Here is a 9564-nt window from a genome sequence, read left to right on the forward strand (position 1 = left end):
ACTATGGCTCTATGATTTCATATTCTTTCTCCTTTTATAATCTCTAGTTAGTTTGATATCGTTAAAAAAAAACCGAAAAAAGTAAAAATTACTGACTGACCAGAAATCATAAATAAAAAAGATATGAATAAATAATAAACATTTTCAATTTAATCACTTTGTTCATACAATTTTTGTACATGACTTGTAGATAACATGATGCTTATTAATTAACACCAACCAAAATTAAGTAAGACCAAAATTCAAACGCATACAATTCACTGAGTTCTAGTTTTGGTTAAACACGTTTTGTTAATTGCAATGTCTCTAACGGCTATCAATTCTGTGCAAAGCACTTTTATATCAATCGTTTCTTCTTGTAACACCAGAGCAGTAAAGATGTAGATAATTTATCATCACATGAATATTCTGACAACTAGTGTTATGATAAACATTCATTTACTATCATTCAAAAGTTACTCTTCACGAGTTTTACAAACGTATAATAAGCGAATTTCGTTTGCATGAAAATGTTTAAGAAACGCGTTTGAATTTCAACTAAAGTAATAGTTGATTTTCCATTGCGATTTTTGTTTTGCTTTGTGCTGTTTTTGACATAAGATAGCATTAAAAACAACATATTTTTCAACTACCTCAATATGTGCAAATCAAATAGCAAATTGGTTGAATCAATTAATTATTAGATAAAACAACAACTGCAAAAATCAAAAATTGCGAGATCGTAATTTTTTTATTGGAGGGTTTTCCGTGTGTGATTTATCATATTTTAGACATTCTTATTGCCAACTTTCATTATATCAATGAAATAATGAGATTTGAAATTCGACTGATTCTCCCTGCAGACGTTATTTTGGTTTTGACTTGCCGTAGAGGAACGAGTGACATTGGCATTGATACTCTCCTTTGTTGCAGTGAGAGACGAACATGTTTCGTCTCTCTTCGTTTGTTTTCGATGCGATCATTTACGAATGAGACAGTCATTTTTGGTTATGATCTGAAGAATTTTTTTCATATTTTTTGTTACAATTGTAAAGATTTGAGCCTTATGGTCAATCGCTTCTCGGATCAGAATATTGTTCATCTACACGACTGGGAATTGAACGCCGGTACAGTGCGTGAGTGCGTCATTTTTCGTTGACACCGCTAAATATGATATAATTGACTGTTCTCCACATATGCAACTTATCGTTTTTAGTAAACCAACTGCCGAAGCTGTGGTTGGAGTGAACCTACGAAGGTAAATAAGAATTCCGAGACCGGAACTCGTATCCGGATAAAATGCAATGGGGTTCATTTGAACCTTAGCTTGTGAAAATTAGTCGAGCGTTCTCGGAATTGAGTGCACTTTTTAATATTTTTTTCTATATTACTTCGTGACAAATCTCAATAGCAGGCTGTGGAACTATAGGACCTTTCATTTGAATCTAAGTTTGCGAGTGTGTATTTTTGTTACATACAAACATATACATTTATCTTATCTCGATGAACGGAGTCTAATGGTACATGACACTAAACCCCAGTTTCAGCGATAACCTCTTCATTCGTGCGAGATTTCTTACCGGCGAGAATTTTTTCAGGTCTGCGAACAGTCAGTAGTCGTGGGGAGCCAAAACTGGAGAATACGGTGGATGTGGGAGAAATTCGAAGTTCAATTCATGTTTGTTTTGTCATTGTTTTGATTAACTTGTGACACGGTTCGTTGTCTTGAAACAAAAAAATTTTTTTTTTGCCATATGTGGTCGTTTCTTTGCAGGCCTTCAAACGCTCAAATAACGCTATATTATATTCACTGTTAATGGTATTTCCTTTCTAAAGATAGTCGATAAATATTACACCACGCTAGGGATGGTACTCGGAAGGCAAGTATCGATACCTAGGGTATCGGGATACCGAAATTTTGAGAATCGATATAAGGTATCAAAAGGCAATAAAGTATCGATACCTGTAAGTATCATTTGATACTTACACAGCAATGATTTCAAAATAAAATAAATGAATGAATTCGTGATTTTTGGTCCATGTCAAAGATTATCCGCACGCCACTTTGTGTTGGAGCCAGGATGATTTCACATTTCACATGTTTTCTCAAAAATTTTCATGTCATAACTTTTATGTTGATACATGAATAGTGCACTAAAAGCCAATTCCTTTTGCCATTACGACGGTATCGAGGACGAACTGAACGGAAGCACCAGGCTCGCGCATGTATTGTTATGACGTGGACTAGCCGTAGTTGAAATTCGTTCTCGACAATCTCGCGTCGTCCCACAGGCGCACTGAAAGAGAGTGCAACTAGGGATGTCGCGTTTTTTGAAATACTCGATTAGTAAATAATCGAATACAACTTTTCAAACTAATCGATTTGCTTGATTAATCGTACAGAATTACTCGATTAATCGATTAGCTTGCGATTAAGCATGACTAAATTTGATGGGCGATCTAACGTTGTGTTTCACTGCTAGATGCGTACGTGTGCGAGGATAATGATTGCAATATTAGCTGTCAAAATACAAGGGAAAACCGAATTTTCACTTGTAAAATCCTTTATAACTTACATACAACGTCATTTTTTCAAGCGAAAAGTTAATTTTAGTGTGAGAAAAATCAATTTCTACCTATGTTATTGTAGCAGCACCCAAGATTCTGTTTTAAACCAGGCATATTTTCAGATCTGATCTTAGCATGCGAGAAAAGGTTATGTTGATAACTTGGAATGATTTTATTCGTTGCGTACATTATAAAATATTACTTGAAAGACCGCACAGATGCGCAAACCTAAGCGAATATGCGATATTATGATGAGGAATAGTTTTTTACTAAGAACTAATTCCGGATCTCGATATTGATCAACATATCATCTTATAAAAACAAAAATGATTACACGAAACGAAAGAAAATAAATTTTCTTACATTTTAAAATAAACAGTTCTTATAACAAGTTCTAGAATTCTACAAAATAATTGAAATTATATAAGAAAAAATCAATCTTAAGAAAGGTTCAAATAATGAAACATAGATGGCGGGTCAGGTGAAATTAGTTCTACGTTCGATTGTCAATTTTGTTTAAGTCGATTTGTTGTTTCAAGTGGTGACAGATTGTTTTCGAAACAACTTACTTATTTCACGCACAAAAATTAAACAAATGTCTAGTAATTAGAATGAATAGATATTCTAATTTGAATCAAATATTGGTCTCGTTTTTATAAACACCATTAAGTCACATGGCAAAATTTTCTTTGAAGAAATGCAGGCGAATTATTCAAAATAGAGCATATTTTTAACAACCAAAAAAAATTTTCTTCTTCGATTACTGTTATGATATACACTCAGCCAGTACATAACAGATCTTCAAGTAAGTGTCAGGGTGCTTAGTGACTTTAAAACAAACACGACATATTTTTGTAATAATCACAATTTGTTTGGAGCCACCATGAAGTAATAACATTCGAGTTTGAATCTATTGATTTGATGTTTGATGAGCAACTAACCGTTTCATCGTTTTCATTATACTGTTTTTTCTGAATGAAGTTTAAATTACTTAATTAAGCTCTCGGTCCTCGCACACTAAGATTACTAGAAATCAATAAATCAATTTGAGGTATATAAACTCAAAAACTAGTAATATAAACTAGTAAATATGTGTATAATAGCTTTTAATCAAAATATGTCTCTTTCAAACAAGAACAAACTAAGAAAAACAAAAAATCACGCGAAACAATATACATTTGTTTGTTTGTTGCGAATGATATCCTATGTAGCAAACCTAATTTACTATTCTCATCGTTTGAATAGTAAAATACTGTTGAAATCATAGTAACGCAAAGGTTTATGTGACAAATCATAGCCTTCGAAAAGGTGAATGTGAGAGCATGGAACTAAAGCTTTCAGAATGTCAATTCAGGAAACTTGAATTATCTCAGGTTTAAAATTTTTAAGCAGACGATTTATAGGTAAAAGATTCAAAACAATTTTGGTTTAATTTTATTAAAAATATTGTGCGATTAGTAATATAAATAAAGAAATGTCAATATTTTTGATAGAAAAGCAGTGTAAATATTTTGATGAACCAGAGATTATCTATTAGAATAAAAAAAAGGCGGGTGGGTAATGTCAGCGACATAACTGGATGTCGTGAATACGAGAACAACTGACATGTTCCTTAACACTTCCGAATATCAATTGTATGAATTATGCAAGTATTCCCCTTTTTCAAATTTTTCGCAAAAACAAAGAAGGCTTTACTTGATCTCGATTACTGTGAATTTCACACAGCGAAAAGTGCACAAATCTAACCAAATTGTTCTTGATTTGCACTAAACTGAGGATAATTACCTTCGATTTGCGAAAAACAAATCCTAATAGTTCTTTAGAAAACTTTTAGAGCCATTAGAACGGCTGATATTGTGTAATGCTCTCCACCGTTGTTTTTTTCCAATGCTAATGATTGGCAGCTGTGACGTAATCGCTCTTGTCGAAAGCGAAACTAGCTGTGCAGACGACAAAAAATACATCTGCTCGCAGTGGCGATAGAAACCAAACTGATTCAAATTTTGTTAAGAGATTCCCTTTTTTGTTATTTCGTTTGTAGCTTTTTCAATAATGGGCGGTCCTAACGGCTATAAAAATAGCCGCATACAGAATTTTAATGTCGATTATTTCATTTTGGATTTGCATAATTTATTGAAAGAAACTATCAATATGCTGTAGGGATTCGTTTCTAGCATTCAGAAGGACCAAATTGAGGAACTCACTACGATATTCACAACTTTTTGGAACCTTTTTTTAGAACGATTTGTTGTACAGCAGCAGATATTTTGTTCTCTTCCTCAGAACGCGTTCTGATTGGCTGGTGTTGACATGGGTCAAATGAGATAGGTTTTTCAATAGTGTACTATTGAAATACTTCAATGCTTTTGCTATACACGTTTAAGTTGAAAAATTTCGATTCTATTGGTAGTTAGATTATATAAATCCTTCCATAGATCACTGAGCTATGAGCTTTCAAAATACGAGAAAGGCAAACGCGCCTTATGAATTATCCTCTTTGATACTCGTTTATACCAAACATTATGCCACACAACTGAAAATTTTATCATAAAATTGTGATTATATTTCCGATGGCATGTAGCAAAAATTATGTTGATTCGTTAGATACAACAAGAGATATTCACGATCAAAAACTTATCACTCTCTCAGAGGGTAAATATTGAAAAGGCACCCCATAGTAAAGTAAGTCGTATTCACGACAAAATCAACAGAATTTTGTGCAGTTTTTGATAACATTGAAACTTCTCAACTCATTGACAAAATGAAACGAAACCAAATTTGAGGAATACAATTGAGAAGATTATAATGAACATAAGTGAAACTGGAGTCATTTCTTTCATTTTATTGTATTGTAATTTTCACTGGTGGTAAGATTACTGTCTGAAAAAACTTCGAAAACCTCTAAAAAGTCTGCAAAACTGCATAGTTTGCTAAAAAAGAAAATTCATCAAATTCACATAAAATCTGCAACTTGGTATCTGTGATTCTGACGCTCATTATTTCGCAATTCTGCGACGATTCCGTCGCATTCTATGCTAAGCTGAAATTCGCAATACTAATCGAACCAATAATCGTAGGAAATTATTCGATTACTGCGATTATCTGAAAGAATTCAATCGATTAAATTTCATTCGATTAACTGTGCCTTTACTCGATTATTCGATTAATCGATCGATATTACGACATCTCTAAGTGCAACGAGTGTGAAAAATTGAAATGATTGAATCCTCAGTGGGTATGATCTTTATGTGCGTGTTTTCACTTATTGCTGCTATTCTCTTTCATTGCACCAGTGTGTCGAGAACGAATTTCAACGACGGCTAGTCCATGTCATACCAATACATGCGCGAGCCTGGCGCTTAATCGAAGTCGAAGAATAAAAATAGAGGTGGGTTATGTCAGTAACATAACCGGATGGCATGAATACGAATAAAATAAATTTTAACCCTAAATTCTGAAACTCAATTTTGATGCAGACTCTGGAACTGAATTCTGAAACTAAGTCCAAGAATTGAATTCTGAATCTAGGTTTGTTGAACTGATCACTGAAGCTGAGATCCGTAACCGAATTCGAGACCAGGATTCTCCGATAGTCCGATCCAAATTTCGAAATCGGATCCAGAATTTAGCTTCGAAACTGAGTTGTATAATCCAGATCCGGAATATTGTTATGAAATCTTCAGTCTTCTAGTCTCTGATTTCAGTTACACTTCTAGTATTGTAGAAGTCAGTTTTGAATCTTAATTCTAGACCAGCATTTTCTAACTGAAACCTAGTTCTGGAAAGCATTTTAAAAAAGAATTCTGGAAATAAAGCTGAGTTTTAGATCTGAATTTGATCCAGATTTTCGGGCTGCAGTTCCAAAACTTGAGGTTCAGAATTCAATTTCCGAATTCTGAACTTGAATTATAAGTCTGAATTCTGGATAGGAGCTTTGCAATTATATTCTGGTCTGAATCTCAAATTCAAATCCAGAATTCTATTTCAAAATTCATATACAATTCCAAAAATTTCTTTTTTCAAATCTTAGCTCCAGAGTCTAGGTCTAGAACCAAGATCCTGATCTATTTTCCAGATTTCGGGTCCATAAACCAGGCTTAGAATAAAATTCTTAAATTTGATAGAAGTTCCAGAGTTCTGGCTTTCAATTCTGGCCCTGGATTCCGGACTAGGAACTGAATATTAGATCTGGATTATGAAAATGAAAAATAAAAACTGGTCTTGGATTTTGAAACCAAATTTCAGAACTGAACTCTAGAATCGGATTCTTGACCTGGATTCCGATCTGAACTGAATGAAAAACTACGCAGGCTAGAATAAAAGAAGCATCAAATTTTTACCTTTTTCACTTACCAAATATGAAATTTTAATTTCGAATTATTTGTGGTTATAGTACTGAAAATTTCATCACAAATTGCTGATCATATTTCCGATGACGTGTAAAAAAATTATGATGATACGTTGAATAAAACGAGAAATATTCACGATAAAAACTACTCTTCCAGAGGGTAAATTTAAGTAAGACGTATTCACTTCAAAAAATGTTCCATCGGTGACGGATATAGCGTGATGGGTTAGTCGATGCCTTGTACTCAGCCCACCTGGGTTCGATTATCAACCCCGCACATAGGGTTAGAATAATGTATAATTGAAACAATAAAAAATTCCGTAGTAATGGGAATTGACTTCAATCTGTTGCGATACTGTAAGCATCGAGACCTAAAGTATCGATACTAACAGTATCGCTCTGATGTAATATCGATACCAAAAATGATGGTGACATCGTACCTAACTCATGCAACTTCACTTTTCGATCACTCAAAACGATTTTGTCAATTTTTTTTATGTTTCCTGGCGTTACCGCCTCATTTGGACGTCCACTGTTTTTTGCATCATCGATGTCTCTACAACCACATTTGAAGTCAGCAAACCATCGTTTTATTGTTGTTTCTGTTTGAGCGGAATCTCCATAACACTTTTCAAGCCATTGCTTCGCTTGAACGGTACTTTTCCCATCAAGAAGCAGTGTAAAATTAAAACACGAAATTGTTTTTGATCCATTGTTCTGAAAATAACAAAAGTAGCGTCACTCTTTGCACAATATTTTACAAATTAATTAATAGAATATCATGAAATTTTAACAACTGTCTTTTTAAGCTTAGTATTAACTGAAAACGGTGACTGCAATAAAACTAGCGCCATCTATGGGTTAGACTTGGGACTTTTCAGTCCATGTGCTAGCATACAAAATCATTCCAAGGCTAGCACTACGATCCCTCTGAAACTTGGAATCCTTCCAGGTCGGGATTCGAACATACGACAACTGGCTTGTAAGACCAGCGCCTTATGAAACCTGAGCAGCAAAAATTGAAAAAATATTAACATTAGGTTGGGTTTGGAGTATCATTAGGAAATATGGGGCATTCCAGCTCGGATTTACATCGGAAAACTATTTATTTATAAAATTGCCCGACGCGTTTCGGCCGATTATGATGACCTTTTTCTAAAGAAATTTTTTTCTAACAGACACCAATTAGATTTCATTTCTCTTGAAAAAGTACATTAAAAACGCCTGGAACTTCGGGCAATTCTAGTAAAAAAAAACCGTTCCCCTATGTGAAAACCTGAGAAACCCGTATTTTTCTCTAAAAAAAAATATTTTAACGATTCATTTATATTTAGCAGTTTGACGTAGTAAATAAGTTATTAGCAGTGGCGTCTCGTCCTCATGTGCACCTCGTGCACTGCACAACCGGTCGAATTGAAGGAATGAGCTGCTTCCCCAACCTCACCCAAATGCAATTATTTTTTTTGGAATCTATTGGATGAAAGCAGGTTGGATCGTACCGAAATTGCGTGTATTTACACGCATCTCATATATATCAGACATAAAATTTCTAGTATCTGTTGTCACTGTGGTAGTCACCCTTATTCTGAATAACGACATAATTAATTTTCCGATCGAATCCTAGCTACCTTTGAAATACGATCGTAAAATCGATACGACGTTATTCAGAATAAGGGCGAGTGTCTTTTCCGTGCACATGAGTTACTGCACAGATTCAAGTAAAAAAAGAATTACTCAGCTCAGCTCTGAGATTTGTTTGTTTAGTGAAAAATCACTTCCGAAAGTATATCGTTTTCTCATTGTATTGAATCTCCATTCCTCAATCTTTTGTTTTTACTTACAACGAACTGTTACATCTGCTATCATACCACATAAGCAGTGCACAACTAGTCAAATTTGTCACGAGACGCTACTGGTTATTAGCAATGCTCAAGCGGAAAAGCAGGTCAAAAAACACCTGTTGAAAGTCAAAGATTAAGCAGTTTTCCACGTGGTTTTGTACTTTTCAACACAAAATATAAACGTCAACACTAGAGTCAAAATTTTCCGTAATGGACTCCTGAAGTCGATATCCAAAAAGGTTCAAGAGCAGATCGGAAGCTTCAAAGTGACCTCAAAAACCGCTGGTGTCAGGCAGTGGCATAGAAAAAGGAAATTAAAGTCACGGCAATGGACTGATCTTCACAAGCTGAAAATGTATAGGAGTTGCAGTTGTTAGACAGAAATCATAAATCTTACTCGAAAGTACGACCAGAAGATTTGAGGCTATTATCAAGTACGGTGGCGATGACGCAACCTATTTGTGACACTGACTGTACTTAGACTACCGATTCTGTTTAATCTGTCAATTTGCACTTGTATTTTAATTTGAAGTGCTATGCACTAAAAGAGTCGAAGACGAAATAGTTCTAATATAAAGTAATTAAGGTCATGTAGTATAATGGAATATGGACGGTATTATTCAGAATTGTGGAATTGGGAATTAATTTTGTATTATTCAGAATCATTAATGAATGGTTTTTATCCAAGCAATTTACTTAAATTAATCATATTTTGTATCAAGTTGATTTGTCGAATAACTGACAACATTCGAAACATTCGTGGTGTTAAATCAAACAACAAGGAACCGCCATCAGCCACTCCTTTGTGGAGACGCCTTAGGTTTTGTA

General features: G+C 34.3%; 1 protein-coding gene across 2 annotated transcripts in view; it reads left to right on the top strand.

The window, feature by feature from the left end:
- LOC131427986 (neuroguidin) overlaps positions 1-9564 on the top strand; it is an 87001-nt gene that overhangs the window by 56108 nt on the left and 21329 nt on the right. The gene's annotated exons all lie outside the window — the stretch shown is intronic.

Source organism: Malaya genurostris, chromosome 2 (genome assembly GCF_030247185.1).
Source record: "Malaya genurostris strain Urasoe2022 chromosome 2, Malgen_1.1, whole genome shotgun sequence".
NCBI lineage: Eukaryota > Metazoa > Arthropoda > Insecta > Diptera > Culicidae > Malaya > Malaya genurostris.